The sequence below is a fragment of the Megascapheus bottae genome, chromosome 18 (genome assembly GCF_031878675.1).
Source record: "Megascapheus bottae isolate mThoBot1 chromosome 18, mThoBot2.hap1, whole genome shotgun sequence".
In the NCBI taxonomy this organism is placed as follows: Eukaryota; Metazoa; Chordata; class Mammalia; order Rodentia; family Geomyidae; genus Megascapheus; species Megascapheus bottae.
In genome coordinates this window covers 461,672-482,917 of record NC_143526.1, presented here as the reverse complement: position 1 = coordinate 482,917, position 21,246 = coordinate 461,672, and positions in this window count along the sequence as shown.

The following is a 21,246-nucleotide window of genomic DNA, read 5'->3' as shown; positions in this document are numbered from 1 at the left end:
ACACCCATGCTTCATTCTGTAAACCTGTATCCTTCAGAGATTGAAAGGATGTTGAAGATGATGGGAAGTGATGTTACAGGATACCCTTGGAAGGATTTATGTATGAATAAGAGCTCTCTAATTCCATGATACCCCTTTATAATATCTTTTTTCTTCTCTCAGTTTTTATATACCACAAGGATCTTTCCCTTCTCCCACTGTACTGTCCCTCTTACTGACCTTTAGGCCTGTGTTTGTTGTGTTTTTAGCATCCCCTTTCTTCTAGGTAGATACCGTCTGTGAATTACCAGACCAAAAGTTAGTAACCACAACATGTAAAGAACTAATTAGGGCCAGGAGCATGGCCTAGTGATAGAGTGCTTGCTTTGTATGCATGAAGCCTTGGTATGACATACACAGAAAAAGCTGGAAGTAGTGCTGCAGCTCAATTGGTAGAGTGCTAGCCTTGAGAAAGCCCAAGATCAGGGCTCAGGCCCTGAGTTCAAGCTCTAGAACTGGCAAGACAAAAACAAAAACAAAACTTCAATAAACTCAACAAAAAATGAAAAATAACATATAAATGAATAAAATTTTAAACTAGTATTTCAGATGCCATTTTATATCTGTCCTATTCTTTGGACATTTAGTTTGCTGTCTTCCTTTGCTTCTTTATATACACTGAGATACACATCACTCAATCTAACTTTATTTTGTTGAAATTTACTACTATTTCTTTTACATTAATTCCTAGGAGAGTGAACCCCTGGAGAAAATAAAGCATACATTAATATATAAATTACTTTTTATTGAGCCCAGGTCCTCCCTGGTAGTTCCTGAGATACTATCCCCAACTTTATCTGAGACAGTTGAATAATTATACATACCCCTAGTGTTCTGCCTCAGTTCTTCCTATTTTTAAACCTAAAGTTCATCTCTGTAAAGGTTAACTGAAGTGTTTACTTTGTCTCTTCCTACATTACTCTGTACTCACATTGCATAGTAAGTCTGCTCTTCTTGCCCTTCAGCACCATTCTGCTCTTTATTTGGGAAATTGAGGTAAGTGGCAAGACTCCACTTGTTGGAACTCCTAGAGCTGGGTTTCTGGCCTTGTATATATGTCATTCCAAATTGTTTGGAGTGGAATAAACTTGTCTTGTTGTTTCCTTAGCATTTGTGTTTATAAAATATTTACTATTAAAAGAGGCCCACATTAGGATAGGTCATTTGTCAGCTTGACAAAGGAGGGGAGCAGAAAGGTTTTTGTTCTCATACTTTGCCCGCACGAGTCTTGATTATTATATTAGCTGTCTAATAGTGACAAGTGAGTCCAGCTCCCTGGTCACCTCATCAATTAATGAGATCAGACACTTACGGGAAGATAGAGAAATCACTGCCCCATCATTGGGTGTCTTTCTATCAGGGGCCCAAATCAAGAAGTTTTAAAGATATTAACAAGGACAGCAAGCAGGCAGTTGATATTAATTCCCCTGAAAGCAGTAATGAAACAATCAGCTTCAAAACAAGCCAGCAGTAACCTGGTGGAACCTTAAGACAGTTGGAATCATCTAAAATTAAAGTTACTTTTTCCTCGTATGAAAGTGTGTTTTTGGAGGGTAGTGAAAGCAGGCAGAGGTTAGGCATGAGACAGATTAGGCTTCAATCTGTTATCCGTGTTTAGATTGCTTGCAAGAGAAGCTCTTTTTAGGTTGGAAAATGAGCTGTGCAAAAGCTGAGTATACCAGACAAACACCAGCTGAGTATAGCAGAACTGGTATTTGTTTGTGTAACAACTAGTGGCACAAGTTGGGATTCTTTTTTTTTCATATATTTTTTATTGTAATTAATAGAAAGGTTACATGATATTTGCCAGATAGATGGTGCATTAATTCCCATACATTGATACCCTTCCACATGCCTTGGTCCCCATTTCTCTCCCCTCACCCCCACCCCTCATCTTGTTTTCCCCCGTTCCCTATGCAAATTCAAATAACCAAATACAAATATATCCGATATATCAGGTAACAAAGTGAGATACTGTAACAATATGAGATAACCAAGGGACAGCAAAAGACATGAGAGATAACATAGTTCCTTAAGAACAACAAGCATTCATTATATGGCTTATGTTTCTATATCCTAGAGATCCTTTCATTTAGCGTCCTACTATATGACCTTTTGTATCAAGGTTTTTTTGCTCTATTGCAAATCTCTGCTAGGAGATTCTTATGTATATTGTTCTACTTAATCAGAGAGGAGAATCACTTATGGAAATAGCAAAGAGTTCTATTGTGGAAAAGGATAACAGCTATAGTTGGGTGTTGAACACAGGCTGAGAACACGGTGCAACATAGACTGCCATCTCAGATACCCTACAAATAATTGGAACTTGAAATCATTGTGCCTTGATGTGTGAATAGCCAAGAGCACTGAATTTCCTTTTTCTTTTGCTGTTGTCTAAAGTACTGCAAAAATTGGTGTTGGCAGGATACCCTGAAACATCATCCCCGTATGAAGATTTCAAGTGTTTAAAGCATTTGGTAGTATACATAAGTGATTGGCTCTCTCTCTATCTCAGGAAACAGCAGCTGCTTCTAAATGAAAAGTGCTGCATAATCCCATAGAAATCTCTCTGACCACACTGTATGGAGTCATGAGACCAGTTAATGGAGACTTACATATCCTAACATGACCACCCAAGGCTTTTTAAATCCTCCTCAAGTGTCTATATAGAGAAGGGCAGTAAAGACTTGTACTTCAGTTTCCTCAGTGGCTGAAGACATAAGGACATTGAGTGTTTAAATGTCCAATGATTCCTATGAACCATGGCTGAATAGTGCTTGTGTACAGAGAGGGACTCTGAGGCAATAATGCAGGCGGACCTAAGAGGGGAGAACTCCTGAGATAATTTTTATGTAGGAAATAATGCTAGGCTTTATACAAAGACTGGTTTTGCTGGTAAAAGCAAATCTTCTTCTTGCCTAACTTGGATACCTGGACAAATCACCTTAGGCTCTTCACAGGATTTTAGGTAACTCCTATGTAATTGTATTATGTTTAGCAAACAGAAAAGTCTCCAGTCCACCTCTTTGTCTTCCAACTAGAACACATGCCCTTTAAAGATACGAATTGTGAGATACTGTAACAATATGAGATAAACAAGGGACAGCAAAGGAGATGAGAGACAACATAGTACATTAAGGACAATAATTTCATATTTTATCCATAGTTGTTCACTGCCCTTTGGAATATTTGATTTGGCTATGATTTCCATTTGCATGTTTAAGCACATACTCCTGCAGGAATTAAAACTTGCCTGTCTCTCAGGGTTACACTCTGAGCTGTAACTTCCTTTTCTAGTGCAGGTACTCTTTACTCCTGGTCAGCACATGGAGTTCATTTGGCCAGAACTGGTGTTCTGTAGCCAGTGACCTCTGTGAGCAGTTCACATGAGTGGTGTTTTTGCTTAAAGTCCTAATTAGCCTTCTACAGCTAAGGAGCATGGGTTATGAATCTGCTCATTATTATGAACGATAGGGCCAGTGCTTAAAGATTGCCAGTTTGGCACCGAATCATAATTATTGATGAAAAGGCCTTGTCCCAGAAATGGAAATCATAATCATTATATTTAATCTTTCTATGGCTAATGTATTGTTCCCCCTAGAGAAACAGATGCCAGAGGGTGCTATTAGTCATAGAAAGTTCCCCATCCAGAGAAATCAGAAACACAGGAAGCTAAATCCTGGAGATTTTAGCTACTATTTATCCATGAGCCTTTACAAAAGATGTAATGCCCAGAGTCTTCGTGTCTATATATCTGTCCTACATAATTTCACCAACTGTTGATCCTTTGGGGGTTGTTTTTATTCATGAATTAAGGTGCTTAATAAATGGCTAAACAGAATACCTTTTCCCAGAAATTCTTACTGGACCCTGAGCAAAACATTCTATCAGAATGGAATGTGGAAATAATCCCTTTTGGTTGAAACACTGAATTTTACAGACAAGAATGGACTGGTCCAGGACACTGTGGTCCCAGACTCCCTGCTTTAGATGATAATATCTATTCAGTTTTCTTGGCTTGAGTAAAATTACATGAATTCATTAATTTAATGAAAAAATTCATTTAAGAGAATCTTGTTAAAAAGATGAAAAAAATAGTAAATTGACTTTGTGGCCAAAGGCAGTGTTTCTGTAATTTATATAATAATACAATTAAATTAGATAATCTTTAGAAACTATGAGTCTAATTTAGTCTGGGTTTTAGATTCCACTTCTTATTTTAGTTGAAGAGATGCCCCACAATAGCAGCAGAGCTAGAATTCCGGGATTATATATAGTTCATTGTGTTTCAGACATTTCTTAGCGCTACCAGCCTGTCTAACTAGTCAAAATATTCATTCCTCTTCCTAATCTCCTGTCATCTCTTACCCTTCTCTGCCATTTCTACTTATAGCATGCACTTTATATCTAGTGTAGTTGAAGAAAGGCACAATTGCAATTTTGCTTACACACCTCCAAACATTTATACTGACCTTAAAAATGGTAGTTGGAGTACAGGGGTATATCTACCCCTTTTTAGGCTTTCATCCTTGGCATTGTAGCTTAATGGATGTAAATATGGGTTCTGAAAGCTGCTGCTTAGCTTCAAAACTTACTGCATTCATTTACAACCTAGATGACCTTGAACAAGCCACTCTGTGCTTCACTGTTTTCTTTGAAAAACCTCCGAGATTATTAAGAGTAAATGCCTCAAATTTCTGTGAACATTAGATGAGCAGATATTCATAAACACTAAGGGCCATGCTGGTACATGGAAGCTGTTATATTGTCCTTTACTTTGAAGAGACAAAATACTATATAAAATAATGGGTTATGAAGGTATTAAACTTTCAAAAGCACATGTAAATAAATTCTCAATTAGTTAAATTCATTTCTGTGGAACATTTTTCTGAGTGGCCTTAGAGAGACCCATTTCTTTCCTTTGCATCATTTGTAATGCTCAAAATTAACTGTAGGTTGTATTGTATAGGAATGCAATTTATCAAGATGATAAATTTGTCATGATGAAAACATCTGTGCTCATTCTAGTCCCATTTAGGAGACAGATGCCCTTTAACACAGAAACTCATCTGTCCTCGTGTAAAACTTAAGATGAAACTTTTGGGGAATCCTTCACCTGTGGTGCAAGTGAGGCGACTGCTGTGGAGAGCTTTCTTTAGCGTTAGGAACCAGCTTGCAGTGGATCTTGGACTCCTGTTCTTGTAACTAATAAACCTACTTTGTAGAACTTGTTACAGGACTGTGTTCTATTTTTCGGACCCAAGACAAGGTGATAACTAGATGACAGTGACCTTGCTTCAGATTACAAAACCTCACAAAAAGCCTGTTTAGGTAGATAACTACAATGAGGGACATAAAGTAGCCAAATGGCTAGTGGCTAAGAGTCGGCTTCCCAAACTCATGTTCCTGGTACCTTTATATCCTATAGCTTGTTATTATACTGATCCAGGTCACAGACGCCAGTCACTGCTTAACTGAGATGCAGTCTACTGAGTGAGTACCCAGAACTACAGGTGTGAGTCTTGGGTACTGAGCCCACCACTGGCTTTTAATAGCCTCTGGATGGTGGGCTGTCACCTTGAGCTTAGAGAATTTGGATTGAGTGGTCTTTAAATCCATTTTCAGGGATGTTGTTTATTATTCTGCTGTGGTCAATGGAACCAGAGTAGTGACTGTAATGAGAACTTAGGTCTGCATGTCAGGAGACTGGGGTTACCTTCTCATCTCAGCAACCTTGACCTGTTTGCTTATACTGTGTATAGCCCAGACTCCTTCTTGTGTTTACACACAATGTAACTAAAGTATCCACTGCATACATTTTGCATGTCCAGTGTGGGTTAGCAGAGGCCTTGGCTTTCTCTCACAGCCTCCCAGGGAGTGGAAGATGGAGGCTTCCCTCCTTGGGGCTCTACCCATATGACACAGTCTTGCCCATTTACCTCATATTTGGAAAAATGAGAATCTGGAGAATTCTGGACTAGCTTTTGATTTCCTTGTCTCAAAGTGGCACATTCCCCCTTTGGTTCCCATTTCAAGAACAAGATGCAATCATTAACCCTTTTCTCTTTCCCATCTCTGCTCGGCAAGCTAAACTGTAAGACAGCTGAGAAACGTGGGAGTTCACATGTGCTATTTGTTACATGTCTTTCCATATCAGAAACGCAGGAGTTCACATGCGCTATTTGTTTCAGGTCTTTTCATGTGAAGGAATTTTGAATTTGCATTTTGCTGTTTATTTCCTGAAGTAGTGGACACACATTTTTTGAAACTGAACTTAAACATATATGAGCCATATGTAGATGAGACTGTACCAGTGGAGACAGCATAGGTGAAGCCTGGTGCCTGGCTGTGTTGTTCTACATAGCATGACAAGAAGGCTTTGTAATTGCACCAGGGTGCCTCAAAGGACCACTAAGAGCACTTCTGTGTCCAGGGTAAGACTTGCCTAGCTTAGTGACTTCGTAGTTCACAGCCACTGAAATTTTATTTGCCATTGATCATACCTAGTGTGGCTTTATTAAGCGATGTGCCCAATATGGTGGCACAAGACTGATGTCTCAGCTAGCTATTCAGGAGGCAGGACGGTGTTGTCTGGAGCCAAACAAAAGAAAGTTAGTGAGCTTCTTTCTCAAACACCAAATACAAATGCAAATCAAAGAACACCAAGAATTACTAGGTAGAATGATTGCCTATCCCGTGGGAGGCATAGGTTCAATTCCTAGTGCTAAAATGTCAAAATAAAGTGAAGCAAAAAATAGCAGTGATAATACTAGTAGATTCCTTTCAAGAAGAGGAGGTTTGGACACTATTTTATGTTATTAACTCTTGTAGAATGGGTTGTATCTCATGAACTCTTGACAGAATTTTTGGGGAATAGTGTTTACCCTTGGATATACAAACAGATTTTGCAAGGATTGTGGGAGTCAGTAAGACAATGCTGTGTATCACAATCCATTCTGCTAATGTCAGTAGCCGATATGTTAAAATTTTTAAAATTAACATCTGAGACATCATTCTCAAACACAAGGTTTCCTAATTCCTTGCCTAACTCATCATCAGTACTATTGACTGTGTATTAGAAATTAGAAATAAAATGAATAAATAGTAGTAAACTGTATGAATCAGATATAATACCAAATCTGAAACCAGAGTCAGGTTAATATTTTGAAAGTATCCTAGGCAAATACATTGTTAAAGCACTTTTGTGAATTGCCTCTATCTTTAAAACATCCCATGAAAAACAGGTTGTTATTCAGAGGAGAATAGTGAATCTCAGGGGTTAGTACTTTTGACCCTTGTCTACTATTACATTAGGAGATATTTACAGACAGCCATGCACTCCAAAGGCAAATTGTGAAAGAGGTTGTAGTGACTTTCCAGCCTTGTTTAATGCCATTGTTTGCTTGCTTTTTTACATTGCCAGCATTTAAATTCAGAGTTCTGAATTATAATTTAAACAGTAAAGAAAGCTTTGATTCCAATATATTTTTATGCAGTTCCATGGTTTATTTTTCATACAGCTAATGAGAATAAACAAATGACAGATGACTCTGTGGGGCAATATTGTCTTTTGACCCATTGAAAATGTTTAATAGTTTATATAAATCAAGCCCAGTAAAAAAGTGACTTATTTAAACTGGCTTCAAGGCACTGTACACAATAGTAATGACTCCATCTATTCTTCCAAATGGAGGAAGACTGAGAACAAATGTTGGTTATTAACTATTCATATATCCCACACCACAGCACCTTGACCTTTGTGTAGTACTAGCGACTGCATACAGCGATAAAGATTGTAAAACTAAATAATGTATTTATCTTCATTAAGTTAATTTAAGAGCTTTATTTTAAGAGTAATATTCTGTTGATGACATTTATTTCCTAGAGATCCCTGAGTTATGATTAGGACAACAGATCTGTGTTGTTTGGCGTAAGTAGTATTCATGAGTATTTGTTTCTTGGATTTGTGACTGTAGTAGGTATGATAATGATTCCTAATCTCTACAAGTTATGAATATCTTGAATTGTATAGGAAAAGGGCCTTACAGATAGGATTAAGTTTGTAGACCAGGTTTTAAAATAAGGAAACTCTCCTCCATTGTAAAATTTAGGTAGACCCCATTTGATCACATGAACTTTAAAACAAAGAAAGTTACCTTGGAAGGTAGAGAAATGTGATAATAAGAAAGTATGAAATATTCATGGCACAAGAGACATTTAAATTACTATTGTCTTAGAGAGGCTACATGGAAAACAGGATGAGTTTGGAGACTGGTGTGTCAGGCCTGTAATCATAGTTACTCAGCAGGTTGAGATCCGAAGGATTGTGGTCCAAGGCCAGTCAGTGAGGAGTTTTCTAGACCACATCTGTAAAATAACGAGCAAAGAGCAGGGCTGTACTGATTTAAATGGTAGAGTTCTGGCCAACCACGTAAATCAAGTAAGCGTGCCTGAGTTCAAAAATTTTATATGTATTTGTGCATGTGCACGTGTAGCTTAAAATCAAACTATATGTTGGCTATAAGTAACTTACTTTACATTTAAGGGCATGTGTAGGATGAAAGTGAAGGAAAAGAATAGACATCCCATGCAAAAGGCAAGCAAAAAAAAAGAATGAAGTGGCTATATTTATATCATACACAGTAGAATTTCAGTAAAAATTGTTCTAAGACATAAACAGAAACAATATGTAGTTATGTAAGTTCCAATTCACCAAGAAATCATAATAGTGGTAAATACATAATCACTATCATAAGAGTAAATATATAAAGCAAAACTGCCCAGGCCATTGAAAGTCATCCTGGAGGGAGAAAGGTCATAAGATCTCTCATAACCAATTGCACACACCTATCACCCCAGCTGTACAGGAGGCAGAGATCTGGAAAATCAGAATTTAGTATAGGCAGAAGCTTTCATGAGATCCCACTTCAACAGGTGCTGGGAATGGCGGCATGTGCTAGTAGTCCAGCTAGTCTGAGAAGAGTGAACAGGAGTATCAAGGTCCATCACTGAGGCTCTATCTTAAAAATAACTGCAACATAGATCTGGAGTTTTGGTTCAAGTGACCGAGCACCTTCTTAGCAAACATAAAACCTTGAGTTCAAAACCCAGGACAGTCAAAATGAAACAAGAAGTGTTTCAAATAAGTAACCTAATATTATACATTACACATTATAATGACATTGAAAAAAAAGGACAAATGAAGTCTAGTTTGCAGAAATTAGTATTTAATGTAGAACCAAAACAGCAATAAGAACAAAGAAAATGGAAAATCAGTAAAGACAAAAATCAGTGAACTTATAAAAATTAAACTCCTTCAGGGGCTGGGAGTTTGGCCTAGTGGTTAAAGTGCTTGCCTAGCATGCATGAAGACCCGGGTTCGATTCCTCGGTACCGCATACATAGAAAAAGCCGGAAGTGGTGCTGAGGATCAAGTGGTAGAGCTCTAGCCTTGAGAAACTCCAGGGACAGTGCTCAGGCCCTGAGCTCAAGCCCAGGACTGGCAAAAAAAAAGAAAAATTAAAGTTCTTCATCTATACTAAGAAATAAACAATATAAAAATAAATAAATTTAGATAAAAAGAGAGGAGGTATTACAATGGATGCTTCAGAAAGAGAAAGGACCATTAGAATTTACAACAATTATCTGAAAGAAAAATAATTGACCTAGGGGAACTGGGAAACAGTCCTACAAACATAAAACACTTATGCATTTCATCACGAAGAAATGGAATGTAGAAATGACATACAGTCATTTAGGAGAAAAGCTTAAACCATAACAGTTCACTGATGAACCATACCAAACATTTAAAGGAGAATCAATAATGACTCTTTAGTTATTTCAAAAACTAAAAGAAATTGATTTTATGAGGCCAGGCATTGACTTGTTACTAAAGGGTAAGTTAAGATACCTCAAAGAAAACCCAAATCCCAATGTTGATTGAAGCACTGTGCACCATACTCAAGAAGTGGTAAGGGCTCAACCACAGGTAAATGGACAAAGTATATGTGTTATATACACAAAATTGGGTATTATGGAACCCTAGAAAAGAAGGGAGTTCAACCACAGGCAGCTGTAGGGATGAATTCTGAAGATGTTGTGTTAAGCAAAGTAACCTCATCACAAGACAACAAAGACTTGTACAAGTTACCTAAAATAGCCTCACGGTGTTGCGGTGATGGGTAGCCGAGAACAGAGGCAAGAGAGTTACTGATCCTGGGCACTGAAACCCAATTGTACAAGATGAATAAATTCTGGAGGCTCTGCTTTATGGAGAGAGAAGAATCTCACGGCCAGTAGTTACCAAAAAATAAAGAAATGAAGATTTAAAGGGTCATGACCAGATTAGGACACTCATGATTAACTGAGGATTTGCTATGCTTCTTCCAATGAACTTGGCTTCAGCGTCCTTTATTTTTGCTTTGTGTGCCATTCTACATTAGACCTTACTCTGTTTCTCTTACCAGCTTTCATTTGTTTTACTTTTAGTAGAGCTCAGAAGACTGAGAAAGTTGGTTGCTGTGGAAACAAAACCCTTCTTTTTCACAAATATTTTTCTAAATGTCATGCTTAGGTTCTCCCTAAGCCTGAGTTGCTATGCCAGTGTCCCTCCTCTGTTTGTTGGACAAGGCTGGACAAATGTGTTTGCCACAAGTTCCCAAGTAAAAGCACTGCTGTAGTATTCTACATTTAATTTCACTTGAAGACAGGGCATGAAATTCTAGGAATTATTTAGCCTTAGAAAGAAGTGAAAGAAACAGCCAGAGTAGTAGTTACAGGGAGCACTACTGCCCAAAGTGTCTTCATGAATCAGTGTTTCAGTGATGGTTCATCATCACTTATGAGCTGTCATAGCATACCAGGTATCCCCTTATCCTTCACAGAATAACCTTAATATTTATCTGTGCAGTGTTCAGATATTTTCAAAGCTCTGGTAGCTTAGGCAATGTCTTTAAATCTTGACCCTCACTTTGTACTAAATAATTTTCATAAAGCCAGTACCTATAAAAAGTTTTAGCAACTCTATTGTGTGAATTAATGAAAGATAAATACTGTACTCATGATTTTTGAGGACAGAGTTGTGTGTGCTATACTATTTGAATCATGTCCCTGGCCCTTTCTGCTTTAGTTATTTTTTTTTCCTTTCTAAGAGTTTGAGTTTTTTTCTGGGTTGCTTTTCTGCCCCAACCTTCCTATCTCCACTGATATTATTGGTGTTTGTTTCTTCTAAGAGACAGATTGAGATCATTTATAGGCTCTTGTAGAAAAAAAGCCTTGGTAGTTATCTGTTGTCAATCATTACTAATGATTCATGCTACTGAAGGTGATTTTACTATAATTCCAGTTTAGTTGGTACCTTATTGAATGCTTGTGCCATGTTAGGAAGCTAAATATCCATTAGTAAATCCTTTCTAGTACTCACCGGAAGTCTGAAAAGAAGTTGAATGAATTATATTTATTCCAAATGATTTGAAAACATCAGTTGTCTAAAAAGAGTAGGTATATCATAGCCTTTAAATATCAGTTAGCATTAACAATTCCTGGTTAGGAGATGATTGGGAAGGGATGGAGGAAGAGAAAGGGGTACAAAAATATGAGAAGGGGTTATCAAGGTTTGAGAAGTAATGTACCCCTTACCCGATGTATGTAACTGCAATCCCTCTATACTTTATCCTGATAATAAAATACAATTTAAAAACTTCATTGTAAATTTACATCCAGCTTTTAGGACAGTCTCCAGTGCTTATATTGTAGAGTGAACCAGATAATAAATACTCAGCATAATAAAGTAGTAAATTATATTGCACATAGGAACATGACATCAGAAGGATAAAAGGAGAAAAGTTCAAACAGGAATAAGGATTGAAAATGCATGAGGCAGGGTAGCAGTGGCTGAGTGGTCTTTGAGAAAGTGACCTATGAGCAAAGTGTGCAGGTTGGGGGTTTGGTGACCATCAGGGAGAAACACACAGGCAGAGGAAAGTGATGATCTGAGCTGTTTCATGTTAGAGATCACCTGCCACCCTGAAGTAACATCAAGTATGTACACCACTGCACTTGGTGGGAGTGAAGGGCGAGGAGGAGATGGGATCAGAGAGGAGGCAGGCAGGGCTGCTGCTATGCTTGCAGATAACAGAAGGTCTTGACACTCTCTTCCGGGAGTTTGGCTTTGACTGAATGAAGAGAGACTATGCATGCCTGGATTTTGGACACAGCCATGCTAGCATCTGACTTAGCCTTTGCAAAGACCTGGCAGCTCTGTTAAGAATACCTCTTGCCCCATGTCATTGTTGGTCTTCTAGCATATTCAGGAGTCTAATTTTTTTGCAGATATCTATGAACAACTTCACTTCTGGGCATTTCACAGTAGATGATTAAAATGCATTGACTTCTTTCTATTTTAAAATATTGAAGCTTTTAGAATAATGTTAAAAATAACTTTCTTGCCCAAATCTAAAATATAAATCGACTAATTTAAGGAAACTTTCTTTCTCTGATTACTTATTATCACTCTTACATTTGAAAAGCCTCAGGCAATTTTTGCAGGTGCCTCCCTGTGTTTTTACAGTTCATAATGAGATCCTATTTAGACTATATTAGTTAATTAATTCTTAACAATTTTATACAGCTTGCACTAAGTATCAGCGTTAATTAGTAGGTTCAAAAATGTTAACTTTTTCAGGAGGGCTTATGTTATAAAATTGCATGTTTTCCAGGTTCTCTTAAATTGAACAAAGAGAATTTACGGTTTCTGTGCCTTGACTATTGGATTGTTTCTCTTCTTTGACTCCCACTTGTTTTAATTTACAGCAATATTTATAAAGTAAATGATCTTTTGAGAATATGATTACCTGAAATTAAATCATGGTTAGTTATAGATGTAACAGTATGCAAAGCATTGCTTAATAAGACTTTTGACTTTTCTTGTTGGAAATGCCATTATGTTTAGTTATATAAAATACGTAAAATTTAGATTAAAACTTGTTTAAGTCAGGTGCCACTGGCTTATACCTGTAATCGTAGCTACTCAGGAAGCTGAGATCTGAGGATTGTGGTTAAATGCCATCCCAGCAGCAAATCCATAAGACTATTATCTCTTCCAGAAAAAAAACCAGAACTGGGGTTGTGGCTCAAGCACTAACCTTGAATGAAAAGCTCATAGACAGCAACCAGGCCTTACTTCAAGCAGGACCCACCTATTAAAAAACTGAAAACAACAGCCCAGTAAACCCGTTTATTTTCTCTTTAAGAAACAGATTAGACCTATTTGTTATGAAATGGAAAGACTTAGAAAAAGTCATATTAAGTGAAGTAAGCGAGACTCAAAGGAACTTAGGCTCAATGGTTTCCCTCATTTGTCATAACCAGTAGAAACCTTGGGCTCTACTAGCAGAGATTTGTAATAGAGCAAAACCTTGATACAAAAGGCCATATAGTATGAAGCTAATTGAAAGGACCTCCATGATATTGAAACAAAAGCCATATAATGAATGATTGTTGTCCTTAATGTACTATGTTATCTCTCATCTCTTTTGCTGTCCCTTGGTTATATCATATTATTATAGTACCTCACTTTGTAATCTGATATATTGGATATATTTGTATTTGGTTATTTGAAATTGGATAGGGAAGGGGGGAAAACCAAGATGGGGGGTGGGGGGGAGGGTAATGTGGACCAAGACATGTGAAAGGGTATCAATGTATGTGAATTAATGCACAATATCATGTAACCCTTTTATCAATTACAATAAAAATAGTAAAAAAGAAACATATTAGAGCAAATCATTGTGACTGAGATAAGTCAAGACCAAAGGAACAAAAGGCATATGGTATCCTTAATATATGGATATTAGATCCAAGCACTACACCAGCAATGACTCAATGACCCAGGGCTTCATGAGTGTTAGAGAAACACTCAACCACTAGGCCATGCTCTCGGCCCCTCATGAATTGCTTTCCTCTGCACTTTACTTTCTTTTTTTTTCAGACCAGTTAGAATTTATTGTATAATCATTTCCAATACCAAAAACTGTCATCATCTGAAGTATCATGTACATTTAAAAAGACCAGTGAGAAATGTTTGGGCAATTATGCATTTTACTTTCTAGACAAAATTAAGTATTGATAACTTTGTATATTTTATTCATGAGAAATTCAGTCCTGTTGTATACAATGTGAATATTTACTCTAAAGTCTAAAGTTAGTCCATGTAATTTTGTGCTAAAATTTATATTCTCTATTTCAATGTGTTTTTCTCTTAATTCCCCAGGGAACTTGTTAGACAAAGTTCAGGTTTCATTGTAAAAATAGCTACACCACGACCAAGGGTATATTCTCCCACATTTTAACTAGTCCTCATTTGGTAGAGCATTCCTTTCCTCACAAAAAGTGAAGGTTATATTATTTGTACAAATATGCACAGCATTGATCTAATCCCACTATTTTGTTTGATGAAGTGAATATACTTAATTAGTATATCTATCTGAAAGAGAGACTAAGACTTTTTTCACTAATACTGTGATGTTACTAAAATGAGGTTTAATTGTAAGTGTGCTGGTCTTAAAAGTGTGCTTATTTCAATTGCCCAACTACTCAGTGTTTTAGAATCAGAATTCATGACTGTGTTAAAAGTTTAACATATAATAATATATCAAATTCTTCATTTCCCTTACTGGTAATGGAGGAACAGTATAAAATTTAAATGAGGTCTGATTCAACTTGAAAAATTGATGTGTGTCTGCATATGACTGCAGTACATGTAAAAATGAAGAAATAATTTACTAATCAATTCAGAAAGTTATCAATATCAAATATGACATGAATGTCTTGGTTATTATGAATTCTACAAGGAGAATCAATTGATTCTCCACTAACTAAAATTCATTTGCATTGTTATTTATGGTGTAATTTGCATTACCATCAGATGTTCTCAAGTTAGCTTTTGCCATTAGAGAACTGTAAGATAGCCTGCTGAGTAAGAAGTCAGCTTATGGATGTAATAATCCCTCCAGAGTGCACTAGACAGTATGGAGCATGGCCCAGAATGATTTCCAGTAATCACCCTTACTCCTTCCATGAATAATTCTTCTCACTGGTGATTTAATTCTGCTTTGTGGGAATAGTTTTCCAAGTTTTCTTTATGGGAAAGATCACAGCACCTAAAAGGATGAAAAGACATTGATTAAAAAGAAGACTAGTGTGTATGCAAAATTTTAGCCAACAGCTCTTGATTTTACTGAGACTTCTTGGTTAAATAAGGTTCATTTTCTTAAGTACCACATGACTACAAATACAACCTAGTACCTGGCGGTCTTTCAGTAGGTTGAGCCAGCTCCTATTTCTCAGATTTGAATGGTTTGGGCACTGTAGATTCCTCAAATAGCATGCATTTGTTGAGCAAATACACTTGAAAGTGGTTGCAAATGGCAACCATTTAGATATGAGGAAATAACTCACAAGTGTTGACATGCACCTTTAACTGTGTTACTCTGGGTAAATTTGAATATTACAAATTTCCAAACCCAAATAGCAAACAATTTATCCTTGAATTCTAATTGCTAGATTTGGAAATCACATTGCTGCCATATGATTCCTCTCCTCCTCATATTTTGATCTCTACCACCCAGAAGAGACTCAAATTTATAGGGAATTAGAGGGTGTAATAATACAAGTTCTGCCTTTTTCCTCTTTTCAAATACACTTCACCTTCAGTGTGTCACTGTAGCAAAAGTGACAGTGCTGGATCTTTCCTAAGATGAAGCATCAATTGTTGACTATTTAAAGCATTATGTGTTCTACTTCTCTCTGTAGTCATTTTGTTTAAAATCATGTTTATTTACAAGCACACTACGATGTTCCTATTTATCTGTCCTTTGGAAAAAAGGAACAGCTTAACAGAAAACCTCCACTCATATTTAACACGATTGGCCAGGCGTCCTTTAGCCAGCATCTTCCATCGCTGCAGTATGATAGTTTCCACACCACCACTTCCTTCGCACTATTCAGCCATCAACGTATGTCTGGTGGCTTATAGATTAAATCCAGGGACCAATTTTAGTATCTCTTTTGAATTAACTTCCCTCCGTTTTTCACAGTCTGAAGAAGCCCTTTCACTTTTATGCTTGAAGGAATTATTTCTTGCCTTTCAGAAAACAATTCTACTTCCTGTCTCTTCCTTTCTTCTACACCTTTCATTCCTTTCCACATTGTGATCTCTCTCTATTTGTCAAGCTTTAGTATCTTTGGTTCTCTCTTCTGCCATTTCCTCCTCTTCTGCCCTTGTGCCCACATTGCACTGTCAAAATTTCAATGATCATCTTGAGCTGCTTCTTCCAACCACATGTCCCCTGCCCTGCACCCATCTCCTGGGATTCACTTCAGTGTAATTCAGAGCACCTAATTCTTTGAGTCAAAACTTAAAATGGTAAAAATAAAATTCACTATTTCCTTCCAATTCCCTTTATTTCATATCTTGGATGATGGTAACACTTTATGAAAGAACAAGTAGTATACCCTTAATTTCAATTTTTTCTCTTCTTTCCCAGTAGACAATTAAAATCATATCGATTGCTCCTTGAATGTTACTTACCTCTACTTCAAATTGAGTTGGTATTTAAACCACTGTATCTTGATTTAGCTGATGAAATAGTTGAAACAAGACAACCAATTCTGACTCTACAGTTGCCACATCACTTTTTCTCACCTTCTGCTTTCTAATATTGGACTTTGCATAATTCTCAGATTAATTATGGATTTCATAGTTGCAGTCCTTTCCATACTGATTCTTTTACAGCATGACTTACTAAAAGCATCACTTTCTTTGTGGAAATTCTCTTGGCTTTTTTGAGCAGAATCAGACCTGGCTTCTTCGGAACAGAATCTGCTTGTTCTGGCTGAGTGTTTAGACTTCCTCACGCACACTGTATATATAACCCATTTTCAAATATATATTGACAGATTTTTTTCCCCATTCTTCAGATTGGCTCTTCACTTTGTTGATTATTTCCTTAGCTGGGAAGAAGCATTTTAGTTTGAGGTAATGCCATTTTTAAATTTTTGCTTTGGTGTTCTCTGCTTTGTAGGTCTCATCCAACTGTGTCCTTTCCTATTCCAGTGTACAGAGGCATTTCTCCTATTTACTATTGTAGAAGTTTTATGTGTCATGTTTAGGGCTTTAATATATTATGACCTGATTTTTGTGGCTTGTAAGTGGTTTTGATGTTGTTTTCTGATATGTAAATCTCCAACTTTCTGAGTACCATTTATTTAAAAGGCTGTCCTATCTCCAATGTGTGTTCTTCCCTATCATGTTCCAGATCTTATCAAGAAAGTTCCCAGCTTTTCCTCAGTGTGTAAGTTAGCTACTGCCTCATGAATGGACATAGTTATGTGGATATGGGTTCTTCTTTATTTTTATTATGAATTGATATTATATTTTAAATATCACATAACTTTCCTGCATGTATTGGTACAATCATATGGCTATGTGTTTTATTATAATGATGTTGTGTATTATAATTGTTTATTTTCTGTGATGTAGCAGTATAAACCCTTGATGTATCTGGCTTCCTAATAAGAATGCAAAAATGTGGTTTATTTATGCTTCTTATGTAAGTCTTAGCCATAGTAAATATTAATGACTGCCTTTTTGAATTGTTTAGGATGAAGGGTTAGTAATTGTTTAAAGATAATTCCATAAATCTCCACATGATTTCATAAATTCTTATGCTTATAATTGATCCACAAGATCTTTTCAATGTACGTATGTGTCTGTGTTTGGACTCCTACCTAAAGATATGCTTGTTGTCCCTCACAAGTTAGAGAATTCCATGGGAATCTTAGATTTTCATAGACATGAATCAATGCAGTTCATTTTGCTACACCTCTTTTTAGTTGTGTCTAGAATTCTTTTGTGGACTGACATCTGTAGTGTGTTCATGCTTTCTGTTTGAACACTCACAACATAGTGGTTTCATGATTTTATTTTGACTCAGGGAATGTTTTGCTTATCAACTTTTCAGCAAACATGACATACCTGAAGAAAAGGATTTTCACTTATTCTAACTTTGAAAATTAGTAATTATATAAGAAAATACTTTTTAAATTTAAAATGTAAATTTTTATAATTTTAAAGTAGTTGTACAAAGGAGTTCCCATTCAACAAAGTCATTTATGAATACCCTGCATCTTGATCAGTGTCACCCTTTCAATATTCCCACCCATCCCTCTCAATCCTAAGCTTCCCTCAGTTTTCCCAATTTTGTAAGACATATATTAGGTTTTGTAACTGCATCCTTCCTTCTTCCTGTTTTCATTTGTCCTTATCCTGCTTTCCTTAATACTTCCTTCCATATTTTCTGGCATTATTTTGTTGAACTGTGAGTTAGACTTTCTAAGGAATTTTATCCTTTGACTTTTCCCCTGAATCTATCATAGTTTGATTCATACACTTATGTACACTTGTATACTACCCCAGAGTGATTACTTACATATCTATGAATTAATTTTGTGTTCCACTTATAGGGGAAAACATGCATCCTTTCTTCTCTCTGGACCTGATTTACTTTACTTAACACATTTTTCCCAGGTCCTTATATTTCCAGAAAACATTCTTTATATTTTTGGTTTGCTCACACATAACTGTATCCAGTATTATTTGGTTATTTCCCCTGTATCTAATACATCCCTATGGTCAAAAGGCTGTGCTGACTGCTGGTAAAATGAACTTCTCAAGAGATAAGCAGTATATATGATAGAAATAAACCTTAACCCAAGGTCAGTGAGCAGTTGAGCAGTATGCAGGTTAATATCTGCTTTCATCTTGTAGCTACATATCAGCATTTCATTTTTGTGAATTATAATTGTTTATGCAGAAAAATGTTCCATGTGGCAACTTCAAAGCAGCCTGCTGAGAAACTAAGAGAATATTTAATAATGGTCGTGAGCAGTGAGGCCTGAGTGATCAAATGCAGGTCTTCCCAGGTAGTATTGGTTATTCTGTTGGGCAGGTAGCTTCAAACACCATGTATAATCCTTTGAACATTACCCTCATCTCCTAGTACCTTCACTATCTCCAGAAGGTGTTACTTTCCTTGTCCTTTCTTAGCAAGGAAAAGGTGCTTTGTATTATTTATTGACCTGATAACATATTCTTGGAGGTATAATCGGAACGTATCAAACCCAAGTAAGTTGTAATTGTAGGGGCCTCAGAAGTAGCATTTTAACCCATTTATGCTAGGGTAGAAGAAAATTTCCGTTTCTTATGGAAAAGACTTCTAGAATTCCAGTCAGGCCTTAAACATTTAGAGTGAAATTGAGGGTTTATTTGCATTCTTAAAATCATCTAAGAAAATGTAACTTGGGAATCATCTCTCGTGTTCAGAGAGCTGGTGAACTATAAGTAGGTTACACCTTAGATCCGAGTCTTTGTCACTTTCAGTTCTGAAAATGACAAAAGATTGCTTAAAATTAGTTTTGGAGCTGGATGCTGATGGTGCTTGTTTGTAATATACTCGAAGCTTCTTAGGAGGCTGAGATCTGAAGATCAAGGTTTGAAGCTAGCCCAGGAAGAAGAGCCTGAGAGACTCTTCTTTCCAATCAACCGTTCAGTAATAGTGGAAATGGCACTGTGCCTTAAGTGGTAAGAGAGCTAGCGTTGAGCACGAATGGGCTCGGGACAGCACCCAGACCCTGACTTCAAGCCCCAGAGCCTGCAGAAAAGCAGTTTTTGAGCACAAAGAAAACTATACATCATGCATATCAGTAAAAATCATTAAGAAGAATCAAGGAGCAGCATTCTAATATGACAATAGCCATCAAACAAATAATTCAGTTTGAAATCATAAGGACTTTCATAAGTATAGTCTACTATCATATTCTGATTTTATAGGACATTGTTCTACTGAATTACTGTCACTATTGCAGATAATGTGAATGAAGCCAACTTAAAAACAGTTAATTTGGGAAAGAAAATTGCTATATAACATCCAAATAATAAAAATGTAATTAGAAATAGCATAGAGTGTTGAAAGAGTTTTGTCTTTGGTGTTTGCTTTTCACGAGGGAATCAGTCTATAGCCCCTAGGCTTTTCTCTGCCAGACATGATAGCAAGTGTTTCCTGGGACTCTTCGCTATTGGTTTTATGTCTCCTTCCTGCTGTAAGTGCTTTGCTGTGCCACAGCTCTGTACCTGTTTTTCCTGATACCAGTAGCCAGTAGAGCCAATGCTGCTCCTCTCTTGGGTGCATCTAACATTTATATTTAGAGGTGTCCAATTCATTTCTATCTCATTTATTTATCTAACCATTTAATTGTTTACTGCATATTGAGTTTGAAAAAGAGCAGAGGCTTATAGAGTTGAAAGTATCAAGAAAATGTATTATAAGACGTCAGGCTAAGACAATAAACATCTGTACGTATATCTACCAATTAAACTTGATTCATAATATATTCATTTACATAAACCAGTAAGTCAGTATATAGAGACTTTTCCCTTATGTCTACTTTATTCATTGAAATAGGCTTTTCACAGTATTTATATACTATGATATGAATTAGACTCTTAACAATCAACTTTTTTCTATAGTACCTTCTATATAGTGTTATTGATCAATATTTTTAAATAAATGATTAACAAAAATAACTTTTCCTTTCATTGTGGCACTCTTCTGAAAGCTCTGTGCTTCACCATTTCACTCATTTCCATGGAAACCATGTAAGTCAGGTTTCTGGAAAATAAATATTACAAAGGAAAATAGAAAAATCCAGATGAAGCCTTAGATTCTTGCTTACCTTGGCAAATCAGTTATATCTGACAGGTGCTACAGAGATCAGTGTTGTGGAGAGATTGCAGTCACTGTTGTCGTCCCGGCTTTTTCAAGTGAATGACAGCTAGTTGTCATACAGTCAAGGATTATGGGAAACATAAGTGTACTGACCCTTAGCACATGGGGAGCCTTTATAAAGTTACTTAGATTCAACACATTCTTAAGATTTCTTTATTAAACAGATACATAAACCTAATATTGGCAAGCTATTAATAGATGCTCATTCAGGCCACATATATTGCTTGCCTACTGTGGTTCACATCTTTTTCTGAAAACTGAAGATACAGAAATGGGAGGAAACTTGGGGTTTTCTCTTGTCATGATAGGGATGTTTTGGTGGGACATGCTTCTTTTTCTCTTTTTTTCCCCCATTTTCGGGAAT